This window comes from Solanum stenotomum, chromosome 5 (assembly GCF_019186545.1).
Source record: "Solanum stenotomum isolate F172 chromosome 5, ASM1918654v1, whole genome shotgun sequence".
NCBI classification, from domain to species: domain Eukaryota; kingdom Viridiplantae; phylum Streptophyta; class Magnoliopsida; order Solanales; family Solanaceae; genus Solanum; species Solanum stenotomum.
In genome coordinates this window covers 21,780,735-21,802,661 of record NC_064286.1, presented here as the reverse complement: position 1 = coordinate 21,802,661, position 21,927 = coordinate 21,780,735, and the positions used below count along the sequence as shown (strand labels likewise).

The 21,927-nt window shown below is 35.0% G+C and overlaps 1 protein-coding gene and 1 pseudogene across 1 annotated transcript in view; both read left to right on the top strand.

Annotated features, from left to right (window-relative positions):
• Nucleotides 1-21,927, top strand: part of LOC125865077 (ferredoxin-1, chloroplastic) — a 791,835-nt gene that overhangs the window by 687,955 nt on the left and 81,953 nt on the right. The window lies entirely within an intron of this gene.
• LOC125863771 (uncharacterized) overlaps nucleotides 12,465-21,927 on the top strand; it is a 31,844-nt pseudogene continuing 22,381 nt past the window's right edge.

Sequence of the window (21,927 nt, the reverse complement as noted above, 5' to 3'; positions counted from 1 at the left end):
AATGTTTGAGAGTAAACAAAAATTGTTGTTATACCTCTTTGTAACCACCTTATGAGAGTGTGAACCTAATTTGGCACCATTTGAGCCTAACCTTTTCTTTGGATGAAAGATGAACACATTTAGCTTTTTACTACCCACCTAAAACCTTTATAAAGCATTGGTCCGTTGGAATACCCGACTTAGGCCAAAATCCTAAGTTAGGGTGTGGTAAAAAATGTGGAAAGAAATTGAGCAAGAAGTTTGTGAAATTCAACCTTGAAATTTGTGTTGAAAAGATGGAACCCCTCCATATAAAAAAGAAGAAGAAAGAAAGCAAAATAAAAAGATTGAAAAAGAAGTGCATGATGGAAAGAAAAGGGGTATCCAATAAGCCAGACAAGAATCTTTGTGCTTGAAAGTACTTAGGGTGGATTGTAAAAATGAAAAGAGTGGAATAAAAGGAGAAAAAGTGAAATGCAAGTCATGCTTCATGAAGGTATAAGTCACTAGGCCAAAACAATCATACATTTACCTTCAGCCCCGTTACAAGCCTTGAAAGACCTTGGTGATCTTGACCGAGCCGACTGATATGTTGATTGGAAAATACAGGCAAGTGTATAGGTAGAATCATGCATGTGTTTATCCTTAAGTCATAATATTTGATGAGCTCTGTGTGAGCATGGAATCATTCTTGATGTGAGGGCATTCGAATACTCTTGTTGAGCTTGAATTTTCATTTGAAGCAAGCATTGTGAGCTTGACTTCTACTTGATAATGGCTAGTCACAGTTTGAAACTTCTAATGCACAATTGAACATTGCATGTATAGATTGAACCTCGTCTGCATTCATGTTGAGTGTCAAGTAGCACTATTTGTAGACATCCATGTTTACCTGATTGATCTTGTCTTTTACTTGAGGACAAGCAAAAGTTTAAGTTGGGGGTATTGATGAGTTGGGGATTTTGACTCATTTAGGGTTTAATATTCAGGGAGTTAGTGTAGTTAATGCCTATTTTATGCTCGTAACTGATTTTAAATTTCAATATGCATTAATGAAGTCAAAAGAGTAAGACAAGTACATTACAAGGAAAATAGGAACGAAAAGGCTGAAAAGGTTGAAGGAAAGAGAAACGGGTACTCATCAAAGCCAATCGGTAAGTCACCGAGTGGACCTTCAGCTCGCCTAAAGATTCAGCATCCCAGCCCATGGGAAAAACCAATGATCAAACAATTAATTCGGTGACTCGCCGAAGAGATCGGCGATGCCGATTTAGCTCGCCTAATGTACAGAACGAGGTGGTAAAAATCCATGCCAAGAAGGTGAGAAGAGGAGCACTCGATGCATCATCGTATCGTCGATCGGTTCAGTGAATTTCACTCACTTCACCAAAAATTATAGAATGATTTACAGACAAAGATATGCCAAAAAGGCGAGAAGAGGAGCACTCGGCGTGTTGGTGACAAATTCGGTGAGCTCGACTTACTTCGCCGAGTGGACTTCATGCTGAAATTATGGGTACGTATAAATGCAATTTTCAAAAAAAAAAGAAGGGAGTCCCCATATTGTTCTCTTTTGAGTTTTTGATCTTTTACATTCTAGAACATTATTTTTGCATTTTCTTTAGTAGAGATTTAGGGATTGTGAGACTTTTAGCCTAATTTCTAGCATTTGGAAACTTTTGGATCATTGTCAAACATGATAGAAAACTTTGTTGGTAACGATTTCTTGTTCTTTACTATGTTTGGCTAAAACCCTCATTCTTAGGGGTGTGATTATGTAGTTGAATGCATTAATTAGCTAATGGGTGTTGTTAGTTACTGATTTTATTATTGTTTTGAAGTGCTTTCAATTAATAGTTCGTGCTGTAATTGAGGAATTTGTAGTTGCAAATGCAATTCTAGCTTAGTACTCAATACTTACTTGAGAAAGAGGTGTTATAGTTGAGTTATTAGTTGATGATTATATTGATTGTATTGTTACGGATCTAACTTGAGAATGTGGGTTTGAATGCAATCTTACAAATCTAGCTTGAAATAGTTGATTAATTAAGGTAATGCATTGTTAAATTGTGTTGTGCCTATTGTGGTTTCGGAAAAACTCACTTGATTCGTAATAGTTGATTGAGAAATGACTATTGCACTCAAAACCGAACCTACCTACCAAGATTAAACATCTTTGAGTAACTAGTAATCACCCATTACACGAAATTATCATTCAAGTTATCACACTCCCAAGAAACCTTCTCTATTTGTTTAATTTCGGTTTTAGTATTCATAAATTGGTTACCTAAATCCCCCCCCCCCTTTTTATTTAACATTAATTGTCAAAACTTTGTGATTTACTTTTAAGTTGCAAAACTTCTACCTCTACAAATGATTAGGACACAATTTTACTTTTTAATCAAATTCTTTACTGTATCACTCCTTGTGGGATCGACCCCAACTCTTAGTTGGGTCTGTACATTTTAGTGACCGCCTACATTAGAATCGGATGAGGTGGAGTTGAGCGTTATTAGCACACCGGTTGGACATATCTTTTTTATTCAGGCTCAGAGGCTAGTGGCAAGCAGATGTCTTTCCTATTTAGCATATGTGCGGGATTTGAGTAGGGAGGTCCCTTCAGTTGAGTCTGTGCATGTTGTTCGAGCTTTTATAGATATGTTCCCTACCTATCTATCTTACCTACCCCTACAACCTGATATCAATATTTTGATTGACCTTGAACCGAGTACTCGGCTCGTTTCTATTCAACCATAACAGATGGCTCCTGCAGAGCTCAAGGAGCTCAGTGTTCAACTTTAGGACCTCTTCGATAAGGGTTTCATTAGGCCTAGTTTATCATCTTGGGGTGCTCCTATTCTATTTTTGAAGAAGAAGGACGATTCGATGTGAATATTAATTGATTATAGGTAGTTGAATAAGGTGACGTTGAAGAACCGTTACCCCATGCCTAAGATTGATGATATGTTCGACAAGCTTCTAGTGTCATAGTGTTCTTGAAGGTTAATTTGAGGTTTGGTTAGCATCAGTTGAGGATTAGGGCAGTGGACATCCCTAAGAAAGCATTTAGGACTCGATATGGCCATGATGAGTTGATGATGCGGGTGTTCATGTTGTATCTTGATTTGTTCGTCATTATGTTCATAGATGATATTCTTGTATATTCATAGAGCAGGAGTGACCATTAGCAACATCTAAGGATTGTGCTCCAGACTTTGAGAGATAAGCGTCTTTACGCCATGTTCTCAAAGTGCGAGTTTTGGCTTGAGTCTATAGCATTTTTGGGACATGTGGTCTCCAAGGATGGCATCATGGTAGATCTGACAAAGATAAGGCTATTTGTGATAGGGTTAGGCCCACTTCAATTACTAAGGTTGGGAGAATTGTCGGTTTGGCACGCTATACAAATAGTTTATAGAGGGCTTCTCCACCATTGTTGCACCTTTGACCAGGTTGACTCGCCTCAATGTTCCTTTTGAGTGGTCTGAGGAGTGTGAGTTGAGCTTTTAGAAGCTCAAGGAGTTGCTGACTACTACTCTTATATTGACTCTTCCTGTTGAAAGTAACGACTTCACAATCTATTATGACACATCTAGTGTTGGTTTGGTTTGTATTTTGATAAAGCATGGTCGGGTCATTGCTTATGTGTCACGGTAATATAGGTTACATGAGCGGAACTACCCTACTTATGACTTTGAGTTGGTTGTGTAAGTTTTTGCGCTTAAGATCTGGAGGCAGTACCTATATGGAGTTTGTTGTGAAGTCTACACTAATCACAAGAGTCTTCAGTTTATTATGAGTCAGAGGAATCTTATTTCGAGGCAGTGTCGTTGAATTGAGCATTGTGAAGGACTATGAACTCTCTTTTCCCTGTCATCTGGAAAGGCGAATGTAGTAGTAGATGCCTTGAGTCAAAAAGTAGTGAGTATGGGAAGTCTAGCCTTCCTATCTATGGTGCGGTGACCTTTAGGTTTGAACATTCAGACCTTAGCTAATCAAATGGTTAAGATGGATGTTTCAGATTCTAGGCGTGTTCTAGCTAATGTGGGATTTCATTCTCTCTACTTGATTAGATCTGTAACCATCAGTTTGAGGATGAGGCCTTGGTCGAACTTTGAGATCGTATGTTAGCAGGTGATGCCAGATGGGATTTTGAGGTTCTCAAGCCGTATTTGTGTTCCAAATTTTGGTGGTTTGATTCAGTTGATACTTCGGGAGACCCATGATTTTAGATATTATATCCCTTCGGGAAGCGTAAAGATATACCATAACTTAAGGTACCATTACTGGTGGAGCGGTATGAGGAGAGAAATTGTAGACAATGTATCTCGCTGCCTTAGTTGCTAGGAGGTAAAGACCGAGCATTTGAGACCTAGTGTTGAGTTTCAATGATTACCCCTTGCAAAGTGGAATTGGGATCACATCACCATCGATTTTGTAGCAGGTCTGCCTTGGACTTCTAAAAGTTTTGATAGCATTTGGATTATTGTTTATCGGTTGACCAAGTCAGCACACTTCCTCCCTAATGAATCTTCATTCAGCGTCAAGAGTTTAGCCTGTATCTACATTCGTGAGGTGGTCTGTCTTCATGGTGTATTAGTCTCTAGCTTCCAGAGGACTTTCCAGGATGAGTTGGGCACTCATGTTGACCTTAGCACTACCTTCCACCTGTAGACTGGTGGTCAGTCGGAGCATACTATTCAAGTTCTTGAGGACATGTTGCGAGCTTGTGTATTAGAGTTTGAAGGTGAGTGGGACCATTTCTTGACTTTGGCAGAGTTTGTGTACAACAACAACTATAATTCTATCATTCAAATGGACCTGTTTAAGGCCTTATATGGTAGGCTTTATCGCTCTCTAGTTGGTTGGTTTGAGACTACAGAAACTAGACCACATGGCACAGACTTGATTAAGGAGGTTTTAGAGCAGGTGAGGGTTATTCAGGATAGGCTTCGGACAACTCAGAGTAGGAACCTGATTTATACGGATCGTAGGCGGCCACTTTGAGGTTCTCAGTTTGTGAAAGAGTTTTTCTCCGTGTGTCGCCTATGAAGGGTTTGTAGAGATTTCGAAGGCAGGGCAAGCTTAGCCCCAGGTATATTGGGCCTTTCGAGATCCTTCAGATGATTGGGGAGGTTGCAAATGAGTTAGTTTTTCCTTCGATGTTCTCTGCTATGCACCTAGTCATTTATGTCTCGATATTGTGCCAGTCAAGTTACCTTTGGTTTAGAAGTAATTTTAAGGTTTATAGGCCATATTTGTGTTTCGAGTGTTAGGGGTTTGATTTAACTGATACTTCGAGAGGCCCATGATTCTAGAATTCTATCCATCCAGGCACCGCGAAGATGTATCATGACTTGAGGCAGCATTCCTGGTGGAGCGGTATGAGGAGAGACAATGCAGACTATGTATCTCATTTCCTTAGTTTCTAGGAAGTGAAGGCCGAGCATTTGAGACCTTGTGTTGAGTTTCAAAGATTACCCCTTCCATAGTGGAATAGATTGCATCACCATGGATTTTATAGGAGGTCTGCCTTGGACATCTAAAAGTGTTGATAGCATTTGGGTCATTGTTCATCGGTTGACCAAGTCAGCACAATTCCTCCCTATTCAATCTTCATTCAGCGCCAAAAGGTTAGCATATATATACATTTGTGAGGTGGTTCATCTTCCTGGTGTGTCGGTCTCTATTATATAGATCGGGGTGATCTGTTCAGTTCAAGCTTTTGGAGGACTTTTCAAGATGAGTTGGGTAGTTGTGTTGACCCTAGCAGAGCCTTCCACCCGCAGACTGATGGTTAGTTGTAGCGTACTATTCAAATTTCTGAGGACATGTTGCGGGCTTATGTATTACAGTTTGGAGGTCAATGAGACTAGTTTATGTCATTGGCGGAGTTTGAGTACAACAACAACTACCATTGTAAAATTCAAATGGACCTGTTTGAGGCTTTATATGTTAGGCGTTGTCGCTCTCCAGTTGGTTAGTTTGTGAATACAGAGCCTAGATCGCATGTCACATACTTGATTTAGGAGGCTTTAGAGCAGGTGATGGTGATTCAGGATAGGGTTCGGACAACTCAGAGTAGGCACTAGAATTATGCGGATCGTAGGCGGCGACCTTTAGGTACTCAGTAGGTGGTAGAATTTTTCTTTGCATGTTGCCCATGAATGGCGTGATGAAATTTGGGAGGTGGGTCAATCTTAGCCCCAAGTATATTTGTCTTTCTGATATTGGTAACACTCAACTACACTTCATCCAATTCTAAGTGTAGGCGGTCGCTAACAAGTATAAATTCAACTAAGAGTTGGGGTCAATACAAAAGGGAGTTATACAGTAGAGAATTCGATCAAGAAGTAAAGTTGTGTCCTAATCATTTGTAGAGGTCGAAGTTTCGCAACATTAAAGTAAATAACAAATTTTTGAAAGTTAATATCAAATGGGGGAAGTCGGGTAACCAATTTATGACTACCAAAACCAGAAGTAAACAAGTAGAGAAGGTTTTTTGGGAGTGTGATGACTTGAATGTTAATTCCGCGTATGGTTGATTACTAGTTACTCAAAGATGTTGAATCTCGGTAGGTAGGCTAGGTTTAAAGTGCAACAACCATTTCTGTAACACCTAGGAACTTAGTAGCCTAAGCCAGGGTCTAAGGACGAAAGAATTATAGACAAAATCTTCTTTGTATTACACTGTGTGTTCAATATTCTGTACAACGCGGTATATATAACAAAACAATTGTAACTGCCTATACACTTGCTCATATTCTATTGGTTCATGTGTAACAGAATTATTCTACAAAAATAAATGAAAAGTAAAATGTATATACAAGGAAAGATCTAGAATGTAGGTTTTGCAGATGCTCTTTGTTGATATGTATAACATGGTCCTCCGAGACGTAACAACCCAAGGCACAAAAGACTGTAGGCTAACAAAAGCAAGTCAAACAATAGTGGTCATTATGCATTTGTACCGACAACCTCACCTTTACCTTCATCTTCTTTATATCTATCTAAAACTGAATCACCGGAAATAATGTCGTTAGAAAAATGTTTCTCACCAACACCCTCCTCAAGTTGGAGGGGGCGGCACGAACACCCAACTTGCCCAAAAGACTTGGGTGAGAAGGACCAGATAAAGGTTTAGTAAAGAAATCCGCAAGCTGGGAAGAAGAAGAGACAAAGGAAAGAGAAATTAAACCGGCCAGATATTGTTGAAGCACAAAATGGCAATCAAGATCCACATGTTTGGTACACTTGTGAAAGATCGGATTTTTAGCTATATGAATTGCCGCTGGCTGTCAGACTGAAGGAAAATAGGCAAAGAAGGGGGAACTGATGAATCCTCAAGCAACCGAACCAACCATGTCATTTCCGCAACTACCCGTCTCATAGAACGGTACTCTGTTTCTGCAGAAGAAAGAGACACAGAAGGTTGTTTCTTTGATTTCCAGGAGATAGGAATGCCACCTAAACTGATGAAGAAACCACTGACTGAACGACGAGTCTCAAGAAAAGACGCCCAATCTGCATCACAAAAAGCAAGCAGCTGAACGAAGGGATTGGAGGACATAAAAAGGCCCAAACCAGGAGTACCAAGTAAGTAGCGTAAGACCTGAATTGTAGCAGAGTAGTGTGAAGTACGAGGAAACTGCATATATTAGCTTAGGTGTTGAACGGAGAAAGCAAGGTCGGGATGAGTGTGAGTCATGTAGTTCAACTGACCAATCAACTTCCGATATGAGGTTGGATCTGATAAAAGTTCACCATCATCTGCTTTCAATTTCAGGGACGGATCCAAAGGTTAACTTATAGGGGTGAGTTTGAGGCAATTATATTCAGAAAGGACCTCAAGAACGAATTTTCGCTGATTGAGGATCAAACCAATAGATTCTCGTAGCACCTCCATCCCCAAAAACTAATGTAAGCTTCCCAAATTTTTAATTTGAAATTCAGAGTGAAAAAATGATTTCAAAGCTTGTAATTCTTCAATGGCATCCCCAGTCAGGACAATATCATCCACATAGACTATTAACAGGGAAATAAGAGCACCATTGCGTTTATAAAAAAGAGAGTAATCATTTAACGAATGAGCATAACCTTTGAACTCAAGTGCAGCGGTTAACCTTGCATACCATTGGTGGGAAGCCTGTTTCAAACCATAAAGAGATTTTCTCAAATGACAAACATGATGAAGAGAAGGAGACTCTATGCCGGGAGGGAATTTCATATACACCTCTTCCTCCAAATCCCCGCGTAGAAATGCATTGTTTACATCTAATTGGAAAAAATTCCATCATTTTTTAACTATGATGGCAAGAACACATCTGATAGTGGTAATCTTAACGACTGGACTGAACGTTTATGTAAAATCAACTCCCTCATGCTGCATATCCCCCCTAATAACAAGGCGAGCTTTCAACCTCTCAACTGATCCATTAGATCATAATTTCACCTTATAAACCCACTTACAAGGTAAGGCTTTACGACCTAGAGGTAGACGGACCACATCCCAAGTATTATTGGCTAACAAAGCATCTAATTCTTTTGCCATAGCATCCTGCCGACCGGGGTGTAAAACTGCCTCAGAATAGTTGTTGGGCTCATGAATATGAGACAGAGAATTAGGAAAATGTTGGTTAAGGGAAGAAAGAGCATTGAAAGAGAAAGAAGGGGCATGAACAGAAGATAAAAAACAAAAATTAGAAACATATGCTAGATGTACAGTGTTGCAAACATAATATTCCAAATAGGCAGGAGTTTTGAGAGATCTAGTAGACCTCCTTAGGATAACAGGATCAAGAGATGGAGATAGAGAAGTGTCTACAGGAGATGGACCAAGATCAGAAGATATGGAATAAGTAGATGGAAGAGTACTTGGATTCAAAAAAGCTAGAAAATATGAACTGGAAGGTAATTAGTGATCAGGGGAATTGGGACTAGAGACACTGGAAACTTCAAGGTTCATAGGACAAGGAGAAGTAGTGGGAAAAATAGGAACTGAACTATTGATAGCTATGAAGGGAAAATTGTTCTCATGGAAGATAACATTCCGACTAACAAAAAATTTCTGATTCTTGAAATCAAACAACTTATATCCTTTCTTTCCATGAGGATATCCAAGAAAAATACAGGGGGTAGCTCTAGGATCTAACTTAGTTCTTCATCCATATCTGCTTTCCTTAGCTCCCTTGAATTGGAATAAATCATTAGCTGGTCTCTTGCATAGTAGCTCCATATAGCGTTTCCGTTTAAATAATTATTTGCTAGCTCTTGTATAATCGTTGATATACCAATTATCCTTTTGTTGGCATAAAAACTCGGTATCTCTATTTTGCATATCTCTTCTTGTTGTCTATTTTAAACTCGGTATCTCTATTTTGCATATCTCTTCTTGTAGCTCTAATTAAATAATTTAATGAATTATTGTGTTTAAACAAATTTTAATTATATATTACTATTTTTTAATATAATCTGAAAATATTACAATAAAAACAATCAAAACTCAAAACACTTTATAGAGATCAATATATTATAAAAATCATAAGATTCATATTATAACTTATAAGTATTAATCCTAATTAATTACACTAAAGATTTGTATAATTAAAAACAGACCCTCTATATTTTGAAATCAAACATTCACATCTTCTATATTATAAAAATCATACAATTTTTATCCACCAATAATGTTATTTCTAATTTCCTAAAAATGTATAGAATGAATGTTCTACGTAAATGAAATTCTATCTAACTAATTATATATACATAATTTTAAAGCAAGAAAATAAATAAAAAGAAATTATATATAATAAATATTACATTTAAATAAAATTATAAATAATGTACGTATTTAAATTAAAAGAAAGTTATTACTAACCGTTGATATATCTTATTAACTAATTTGTATCGATCACTTAACACTTTAAAAAATATTAATTATTTTTAAATCAAATGCATGAATGAAAATTTTATTTCCATTTTAAAATTTTGTTAGAATAATTTCACAAAAACTATATTTTTATAATTTTAGTTTATCGTTTAATAATATATTTTAATATATTTAGTTATAGATAAACTCATTGAAAGTGTAAGTATAGAATTTTCACACTACATGAAGCGTAAGTGTTTTATTTTAAAATATGAATAGTGTATTTAAAATTGAATTATAATATAATTTTTTTATATATATTAATTATTCATATACAAAAATATATGAAATTAAATCTCAAAAATAGTGTTTTTTCTGTTATCTTATAGAGTTGCTTTATTGGAGACATAAAATAGATATTTATTCTTGTTAGTTTCTTTTTTAATTTACTCCACATTTTGAAAAAAAAAAAGAGCCAGGAGAATTAAAAGAAAAGGTAAGGTAAAGAAGTAGAATGACGAAAAACGAGAAGAAAAATGAATTTGACGAAGAAACAAAACTGTTAAATATTTTATTAGGTGGAATTCAAAACATTAATCTTATCAAATAATAAATGCATTATACAATTTACTAGAAAAGAGCAAGCCTTAATTTGAAGGAAAAAATGTTATAACTGTCTTGTCTTTTCAAAATTCTGACCAAATTTTGATCAATTTTTTTTGACTATTTAGCATCTCTCTATTATATATTGTATCTTGATTACATGCTTTTTCAGGTGGCTACAACAATAAAATAGTCAAGTGCTTAAATGTGGTTGCCGATATTCGCCAAAATTAAATAAATGAGAACAAGATAATTATAAAGAATCAAAATTAAGGATCAAATAAATATTTGTCTATAATGGTACTCCAAGTCTAGTTTTTACAATTAATCAAATTTACAACTTACGAATTTTGAAGCAGATTTAGTATTTTGATTAGGGGAAATAATATTGATTAACTTTTAATGTACATTTGAATGATTTAATTTTAAAGTCAAGTCGTTCTATAATATGATATATTATTTAATTAATTATATATTTTACAATTTTTTGATTTAGTGTAGGCGTTATTTAATCCAAAAATAAAAAAGATATTATAATATGATATTTAATTTATTAGATGATTAATTTAGTATAGGGGTATAGTTCATTGCCATTAGATCCAATATAATTATAGATTTAGAGACATTTACAAAGAATACTAGCTAATTGCCTCTAAAAATACTATTTAGCATGAATTAAGCTATTGTCGTTAATTAATTGTCGTTAAAGGTCATTTTTTATGTGGTGGAAGTTTGATTTACCGATTACTGAATTATCAAGAAGAAATTTAAATTTTGGTATTTGGTATTTGATATCTACTTTTAACTACCAATTACCGAATTATCAAATCCAAAAATTGAAAATTACGAACCGAATACCGAATGCCACCCCTAATTGACCGTAGATAAATGTGAGACAAATATTATACATTGTATCTTGATTACATGCTTTTTACTTTTTAGATAGCTACAGCAATAAAATAGCCAAGTGCTTAAATGTGGTCGGCGACGTTCCAAAAATAAATAAACGAAAACAAGCTATATATAAGGAATAAAAATTGAGGATCAAATAAATATGTCTATAATGGTACTTCAAATCTAGTTTTTAAAATTGATCAAATTTACAACTTACGAATTTTGAAGTAGGGATAATTTATAGATTTTATAAAATTTATTAAATATAATCCATATAAAATTTGAATTATATTTATTTGGCTTTAAAAAATTATATGAGCTAAATAAATAAATGCATTTATCTTATTAAATTCAAGTTTGAAGACCATTTTATCATGAGGTTTAGATTCGTGAATTGTGATACGTGTCAAGTGACATAACATTCCAATCAAATACATGACCAATAAAATGATTCCACTTATTCAAATGATGTAATAATTCCAATCAAATTCAAGAATCAGACAAAAATTGTCAAGTATCCATATTCATGTATTTTGGTCCAATCAAAAACAATCTTATTACATTGAATTTGTGATAAGTTTGGCGTGAACCAATTAAAAGAAGACAAAAAAATTTATTGGAGAGACAAATATTAGAGAAAGCCATAACATAAACTACATTCAAGAAACACGTTACTGACGGCCTTCTTGTCCAAAGCACTAGCAACAAATCCAAGACTTAACTATAAGGTAAAATTTTGCAACTCGATTTGATTTATCTTCTTCTAAAATGTCAGATCTAACTCTGTTTGGGCATAAAATTTAAACTTTAAATAAGGTTTATAATTTATTTAAAGAATATTAGAATGTTTGTTAGAAGTATTTACTTAGATTTAAATGAAGAAAAACTTTTGCAGAGGTGGCGCTAAAAAGTCACATCATGTTGTGCAACTCAAAAAAGTCACTTCATATTCCTCTCCCCTTTTCTACTATGTTGGAGTATCCATCCCCTAATCAGATTTCAGGTTCCAATCAACTAACCATCCCCGTAGGTTTGTCTTGAAAACATAAAAAAAAAACTTGTTTCATTACTTGTAAAAGTGTATTTATGTACCTTCTTTTTTGTATAAGTAGTTCGTTTGATGGAGTCTGAGTCATTGAGCCATAGTAGCAATGAGATTGAGAAGGATCGTATCAGGAAAGAGATAATTGCAGAAGAGGTTGCTCGAAGGCGGATGTTGGAGTTGGAAGTAAGGAGAGAGTTTATGATGGAAAGAGAAATAGCAATTTCATGTGGGAGTAAGAAAAGATTTGCTGAGCCCATGTTGTTTAAGGAGAAGATGGGAATGGGTGTCTCTACTGTGTCTAGACATGACAAGGATTTGATCTCTGTGGTGCCTTCTCGCTACCATGCTGTCGAACCAAATATTTCAACATTGAATCAAAGTCCAAAGGCGGAGATTTTACAACTGCAACCCCCTGGCGTCAACGAAATCTTGTTGGTTCGTGTTCTTCTTTATTGTTTGCCCTATTTATAGTAACTCTTAAATTGCAATGATTTTTTTTTATCTGAGGTAATTATGTGCATAGCCTTTTTCAAGTTTTTCTGTAATTTGAATAATAACAATATAGTCAGTGTAATTCCACAAGTGAGGTTTGGGAAAAGTTATGTATATGCACACCTTACTCTACCTGGGAGATAAAGAGGTTGTTTCTGATAATGCTCGGTTCAAGTAAAAACAATTCAAAAATCTTTAGGATGATCTTTAGTTTTGAACTATAAAATCTTTAGAATAGTTTGAAACCAGTGATACTAAATAAGGTTTTTAAGTAACTTTTTTCTTTTGTTTCACTCTGTTTTTGTGCATGGATTTAGTGGTTAGAATGTTTAAATCTGTTATTTATACAATCCAAAGTAGGTTGCAAGATAAGTTGGTGATGCATATTCTGCCGTTCAAGAGAGACCCCGAAGGCTCGAAGTTTTTGAGTTGCTGTTGAGTTATGGCTGGAATTATCCCTTGACCTCTTAGAATCTTCAAAAAATTGGTTCTAATAACTTATTTTTCAAACTGGTTGAGGCTCATCCGAGTGATTGACACGTTGAACAACTTTGAAATCTTCTCTTTCTCTGTATGTATGTCAGACAAGGGGCCTTTAAGCTACTGAATCCTGAACACAGACCAATATCTAGTTGGTGAATAGGCCCTGGCAGTTGTGACATGGGAAGACAACTATTGTCCTGCAAGAGTCAAAGATTATTTGTTTGGGTTGCCAATCCATGCGATGGTTTGCAACTTTTTCTGGTTGGTCTTTCCAACATCGGAAAAATTACATAACTGACATCTGCATCTATCTTCAGTCCTTGATTTTCATGTGTGGGTTCATCTTGTTTGCGCTATCTACGTTGGAACATTTCCACTCTGTCTGCTTTAATGGTTGAAGCATTAAACTTTTTATGCACATCTAATATAACTAGTCTGTCTTTAGAAAAGTACACACATTTTGTCATCTTAAAATAGTTGTGAAAGCTCTTCAAATTCTTCTTTAGCTCTTCGAGTGACGTCTTTCCAACACTTTAGTAGTATTTATTAGCTTAAGCTTTCTGATAAACTTCTCTTCTATGTGGTTTTGTACTTGAAAGATTTTCTCTAGTGTAGTTTTTTTTCTGCTGAATGTAAATTCTTGGAAAGCAGTACACTCAATCTCCGCTTTCTTAACACTGTTACTCAAGGGAGGTAGCCGATGCAGTGGCTAATATAGCTATACTGCAGAAAGTATATCTGTTTCGATTCTTGAAAAAATGCATAGATTCCCTGATTTTCTCCTTCCGCATTAGTCATGTTCTTGGTTTTTTGGTGACTAGTTTACATAACCAGAATGCTATTTACACCTAGTTGTAAATAGAGCAACCAAACCTAGGAAATAATTTCCTAGGCTAGGTAACATTAAGAAATGAAGCGTTATCAATGGCAACGACATTCATTTTTATACAACTGAGTATTGGCTTGGTCGAGCCGAATCAAGAGAGATGATGCTTTGATTTTAATGTCCTCCCAAAATATGTTTCGGGGCCCTTAATGAACAAGTGTAGGTTTCTTTTCCCAGACTGTTGTTCCTTGCTTTAGTACAAGCTACTATTGCTTTAGTACATTCATTTAATGTTTTAAACACCCCGTATATGGTATATGGATCTAAAAGCGTATTGACAATTTCATAAACATTATGCTTATGAAATCGTCAATATGCTTTCAGATCCGTAAACCATATACGGGGTGTTTAAACTTCTGAGACGTGCTTCTTTTGGTGTTTGATAATACAGGCTAAGCCTGACACGATTTTCTCTGGAGCAAAACGGAAAGCTATAACACTGACTGAAGCGGTTGCTGACAAGCCTTCATTAAGCAGTGCTCCAGTGAAAAATGTTACGCAGTGGAGCTGTGCACTTTGTCATGTATGTACTACAAATCAAGATGGCCTGAATGTCCACTTCCAAGGAAAAAAACACAAACGCAAAGAGGCTGCCTTTAGAGAACAAAAGGACGACAAAAACTGCAGCATTGGTCTTTCACCAAAGAAACGAAAATTCATCCAACTTGTGGAACATGATCTGATATCAGGGAATCAATTTGAGGAAGGATCATCAGGTATAAACGATAACGGTCCTCCATCTTTGTTGATAGATGACAGTACGAATGACATGAGAAAGAATACAACTCATGAAAAACAAAACAATGGGGAGTTCAAGTTTTGGTGTGAGACATGCAAAATAGGGACCTTCTCTGAAAAGGTGATGGAGACGCATAAGCTAGGAAAGAAGCACATTCGACATCTTCAACAACTTATGGAGACACAAAAGGACAAGCAATGTCAGGGCCGACTCAACAAGTTTGGTGTCAAAGACGCAACCGACTAGTAGCTTATTTTTGTTGTCAAGTAAATCTGGTGTTACCAGTATTGCCTTTGGATCCATGTTGTGGGATTCATCTCTATATCCATTTATGCAAAATGTTTGAGTCTACTGGAAAATCTAAGCAAGTTTTGTTAGTATTACTATTAGGTATCCAAGATGTGAATATCTATATATTTCTGTGATCCTGGTTAGATGTGTCACCTCTCTTAAGCTAGGATTTCCGTTTATCTATTTCTTCAATTGTTTTAATTATCAAATTTGTAGGAATTTAAATAATCTTTTCTTTGTCATCAGACATTGTGGATTGTAACAGAACTGTTTGTGTATAATCCATTCATTTCTTTGCATTTTAATTCTAAACTCACCATTGATTTTAATAATTCTTCACATCATGATACTTAATTGAGAAGCCAATATATTTCTAAGAACAAATGTTACTACTGGATAGAAGATAAAGTCAACAAAGAGAAAAACTTTTGTAATCATTAATAATAGGTTTGTGAGATATGTAAAGAATTCAAGTATTCAAGTTCAAGAATGATCAAGATCAAGACCATCGGATTCAAGAACAAGCTCAAAGCCCTTGAGTTCAAGTAAAAGTCAAGATCAAGATAAAGTTCAAGTTCAAGTTCATCGAAGATTCAAGAATAAGCTTTAATGCTCTTGATTCCAAAATCAAGTTCAACACAAATTTAAGATCAAGCTTAGCAGCCCTTGAATCTATATTTGAAAAGGCGAATTCAGAGGAATCATAGAGATTGTAACACTCACACTTTGAAATAATAAATACGATTGTTGCGATATTTTTCCGTTCTTGATTATTGTTTTCTGGACGCGGATTTTATTGTCTACAAATTGTGGCACGCCCAGTGGGACAATTTCTACCTCTCATCTCAACTTTTCAAGCATCAAAGAATATCGAGATGACTTCCATGAAGATCAACTCTCAATCAACTGGGTCCAAGGCCACTAGCTCCAAATTCTCTGCTGAAGTTGAAGGAATTCTTGGTATTACCTTTGCATGTCTCGGAACTGTTACGACGAGTTAGACTCCTACATTAGGACAACAAACACTTCAAGTGTCGTCCGCATCAACTCCTGTTTTTGGATCTTTGACTCCAAGAGGATCAGTTCCTCCACAAATGCTTTAGAAGGAGGAAGCAGTGTTGCTGAAAGAATCAAGAAGACCTTGGCTCTACTTGAGCAATCTGGTTCCTAGAACTCTACCAAAAAGGAAAACTATGATTCAACCAATGAATCCTCTCCACATACATCACGTAATCAACCACCAATTACAATAGTGTGAATAAATAGATCCAGAGAAAAGCTATGAAACCCGGTTACCTGTAGATTATTGCCCCCAATCGTAACCAGATCTTCAAACATGATAACAAGCTTCATTAGCATGTTGTATTTACCAATGCTCTTAGAAGAGTCTACCCGAACAAGAAGTGATCCTCGAACTTGAACTATAAGATGATCTGGAAACTTCAATCCATCTCTAAAAAAAAAGCAGACTGCGCGAACAAGAGAAATACATTGATTACTGTTGAGCAACAACAAGGGACTGGCAGGTGCAAAGTTATTTCCCGAAATCGGAGCGTCCAAAGTAGAACACATCCGATATAGAGTAGTATCCCTAAAATTCTCCAAATTCAGATCAATTAGATATCATAAACATTGGAACCATTTCTGTGCATATAATGGCTAACGTTCTTTGCCAAATATGTCAAGAGTGTTGTGGCTCTCAACCTGCAAACAAGTCAGAATAGACTGGTGGTGCCATAGGGTAATACAACAAGCAATAGCAATGTTCTCACAGACATGGTTATCAAGTGTGTCCAGCAAAGGAACTGTCCATTTGGATTCAGCTTGAAAAACTCGGGTCTCTTATTTGAGACACATTGCAAAATTCCTATTGAGCTCAACATGTACCCTAGCATATGCTACAACAAAAAGTTCCATGAAGGTATTGTTGTGTGCATCTAATGCGTGTGAAATAAGAGCCTGAGCTTTAGACTTGAGAATACAGTGATATGCTAGTGCAGAACGGTCATAAGCTATGAATATAGAGAAAATCAGATTGAAAGCCTCGTCAAACTCCAATGTAAAAACAAGAGACTTGTCTGCAATAGCCACAACTTGATTCTCTCCAAACTTCATTGTTGGCATCGCATACCAATTGCATCTCCTTGGAGTGTTTTAGCAAACACCAAGAAACAATCGCATGCTTGGGACATATTATCAAATAGTTGTTGAGAGGATCGGTTCCACCATCAAGGATACCTGCTTAATTTGTTATAAAACCTCTAAGGTGTCTTGGCCAAATTTGAGTTAGTCGAAATCTTTCTCCACGTATCTCAAAATATTCCATATATGGGAAACTCTAATATCAAAATTTGATATGGTTCTAAAAAGTTTCGGAGAATAAATAATGGATTGTTATCTTAGATTTGGTTACGACTTGTGAATATAGAGTATTTTGTCAGTTTTAGAGTATTTGTGTAAGCTTGATAATTTAAGTGTGTTGCATAGATGCTACATGCTAAATAACACTAGTAGACATGCTAAAAGGATAGTTGCCAACATACAAGTACCTTCTTCCTACTATATCCTTAAGTAATGAAGATATATAAAGCTACCATGTAAATTAGAGTAAACGAGAAAACCATGAAATTTAGTTTCACTTGACATGTATTGTGTCGTCACAACCAATGCAATTTCAAGTCATAGATTCTACTATTTCCATTTCAAGAGCTCCTCGATCTATACGAGCAACATAAACTCAAAATATCAGCTAAATATAAAGCAGATGAGCAATACAAAAAAAAATTTTGAAAAATGATAACTCAAGAGGCATAAAACAAAAGGATTAAGGCAGAATATCTGACGCATATAGAAACAGGAAAATTTAAATATGGATTAAACAATCAATCAGTGATAAAATCAACAGACGAGTTTGTCTTCTCAGCGATAAAGAGTAGATAAATATGTAACAACAACAATATCTAAAAAACATTAATTTTCTACAAGCCTGCTTTGTGGAAGCCAATTTGAGTGATATAATATGTGACCAATTCGGCATCATCAGTTGTGTTTTCAGACCCGGTTTCATACATGTCATGAGTATTCAACTCACCGGTATTAATGTTATAATAGCAGAGGAATCGATTGTCCTTCTTGTCCAGCCGGATAAACACCAAAGTAGACACATCACAAACATGAAATGTTATTAGGTCTTCCTTATGATACGATTTCAAGCAGTGCAACTTGATGATGCGCTTTGTTTGAGCCCATTTCAATTTTGGGTCATCGTCTAGTTTCAAGACATGAAGCTCATCTTTTACTAGTTGAGCAAATGAGAGACGTCCATTCTAATCTAAGAGACGCAAAGTGGTGCTCATGAATCTTTCTCTGGGAAAAATAGTACGACCAATGTAGGTCTCATTAACCATATCTATAATATCAACTTGTATATCATCGCTCTCCTCTGTTGTTTCAACAAAGCAAATACAATAAGCAACGCCCCTTCTAAAAAAGAGTTGAATGATGTTCATCATTCGCCCATCACTAGGCAGTGATAGCACATTGTCAATGGCTCGTCAGCGATAAGGGACATGAATGTTGAGAGAGAGAATTTCATAACCGAGGTTGTTGTTTCCATGTTCATAAACAGAAATCAACTTAACAGAACCACCATAAGGGTTAGAAGTAATGGAAACAAACTCTAGGGCAATGCACAAACTAGGATTTTGGGGATTGGGGATTGGGAGTGCATCACGGAGCTGTTGGGATTGTATGCGATATATAAAAGTTTGAGAAGAAGTTATCATCTTCTTCTGTAGAGATAAGTAGTGGCTACTGCTACAGATTGTGGTAAAGCCCCAACATGTCTCCGGATTGTCAAAATGGAGCTTTGTCAAGAATTTTGCATCCTCAGAGAATAAATGAGTGAAGGGGGAGTGTTTGCTACGAAAGTACAAGAAAGTTGGGTGCAGAAGTAGTGTAGACCACAGCTTGCATACGCATTTGAATTTGAACAAAGACCGAAGGGGCAGGTAGCTTAAGATACGAAATATAATCAAATCGGGAAGTTCAATTCTATTGCAACGCTTCATGACTTTAAAGATTTTTGAGGTAAATCTGCAAACAATGAAGGAGTTTGGGATTATTTTTTTTGTCTCTTCCAAACAACAATTGCCTACATTTATAGTAGAAGGATTCTTAAAACCCAAATTCACTATGAATAGGAATAGGGCCGTAATTCCAATTCCTGATTGGAAAAGGTTTCATGTCATGGAAAAGGTTTGCTCTCTAATTTTCGCGTCTTTAAACTTTGATTTTTACTTGCATAAAAATATAATATGATTGATTCATTTATTTTTGAACTTATTATGCATTTGTAACTAACTAAAATCTTAAAAATATTTTAAACTTGACCTCATGAATATATTTAAGTGTTTCAATTTCAAACTTGGATTGGTGTAATATAGATTCTATCTCATTAATTCAAAAAAATTATGTGTTTGAGATACCCATTTTCTAATCTCAATTTATTCATCCAAAGGATTACTGCAAACAATCTATTGAGGCAAAAAATTTATTGACATTAAATTTGTAGTTTAGTTTTTACTTACAATGAGAATTTATAAATAATTATTATAGTACATAACTTACGTTATAAAATTCTCGTCCTAATATAAAAGGATAAAATTTATTTTTATTTGATTTGGAGATGAGGAAATATTTTTTATTTAATTAAAATAATACAAGTTATGTGGGTTGTAAAAATCCCACTTTCTTTAATATCAGTTGGAAATAGTTATGTCACAAAGCCATTTACAATACATTAATCCTCATTTTTTTTAATGTCAATTTTCAGAACCTAATGCATGCATTACAATTTATAGCCTTATTCAGTTGTTAAGAAAAGTTGGGCTGAACCAATTTATCTTCATGTATATATATTATTTAATAATAAATGGTGCGGCATGTCTCCTATGCAATGGTGTGTGTTTGTGTATGCACAATCTTGCTTTTTTTTTTCCGGTCAAACTCATTTTCTTATTACTATCATTTTTTATCTAAAGCTTAAAAAAAAGATTAAATGGTCAAATGACCTCTCAACCTATTACCGGATTTTTAACTGCATACTTATACTTCACGGCGGTCCTATTATCCCCTGGGCTATTTTAAAGTGGAATTATTTCCTCCCTAAAACGTCATTACCAAGCATGTATCTTGTGGTGAAATACACACACTTGATACGTGTATTTCACCATTTAATAATTTTTTTTTTAAAAAGTTCTCCTCCTTCCTCCTCCTTTCTTCCCCAATCATTTCTTCAACCCTAACTATAATAAACACCATTTTTGACCTCAATAAATTTCTATATCTCTAACAATTTATAAGAAAAAAATTCAAGTCAAATTTTCATCCACTTCGAATCTCTAGAGCCTAGAAGATAGCCGTCCTAATCAAATCTTTCATTCAACCAATTCAACAATATTTTCATGCTTTTTTACATTTCCTTTGATTTTCTTCATTAGACAATTCCAGATATACATTGAATGGGTCATGAACATTCGAGTTTAGATTCAACCTCCAACGATTTCGTCGATGGCTCAAATCATTGCGGATGAGAAGATCAATTTGTAACACCAATTTGAGAAACCTCTCTCTCTCTCTCTCTAAACTTTTCATGATTAATTTATAATTTGAGTTTTTGATTTTGATTCTTCATGGGTTCTAGGAGAATATGTAGGATCTTTATTTAAAAAATATAGAAGAAATTGTTTTGTTTTAGTTACTTCTAATAGGTTTGAAAATATTTTTTAAAAATACAATTACTTCACTAATTTGACTTTTGAGTCCATGACTTTAAAAAAATCAATTAATAGGTATATTTTTTTAAAAATAAATTTAATTTTCTAGATATGTTCTAAATAAGTCCCTTGAAAAAATATTTATTCATAAAATGAATTAGTTTTTGATAATTTTTATACATTCATTGATAAAGTTTCGACAATAATAATGGTGAAGAAGGTATAGTAGTACAGATAAATAAAGAAGAAAGAAAGAGAAAGAAAAAAGAAAAAGAGAAAAGAAAACGGAAATAAAAAAATATAAAATAGGCAACTCACTCTCTCAAAGAGAGTGAAATACACTCTCTATGCCAACTTAGCACTTAAGGGGTCATTTATTTCATTTTAAAGTAGTTCAGGGGGTAATAGGATTCCCGTGGAGTAAAGGTGTGTAGTTGGAAATCCGGTAATAGGCTAAGGGGTCATTTAGCCATTTTCTCCTTAAAAAAACTATTTTCAAATGGTAGATATTAATTGTAAAAGATTATATGTTTAATGATTATTTTTTTACATCTCATTTGTTTGCAAATCTATATTTTGTTATAAAATCAAGCTCAAAACAATATAATATAAAGAGAAGAAGATAAGAAATGAAGATAACGGAGAGAACGTTTCTACTTATTCAAGTGTTTTCAAGTCACATGTGTGTATCTTACAATGATGAATGAACAACCCTATTTATAGGTTGAGAAATCACTTCAAAAGTCACAATATTAAGTGTCATAATAAATAGATACATTCTTATCCAAAAAGGTTCATAGATCCTGGGGAATACACATATATGATAAGTATAAGTTTATGGATTAACTTAATGGATAATCCACTTAGTTC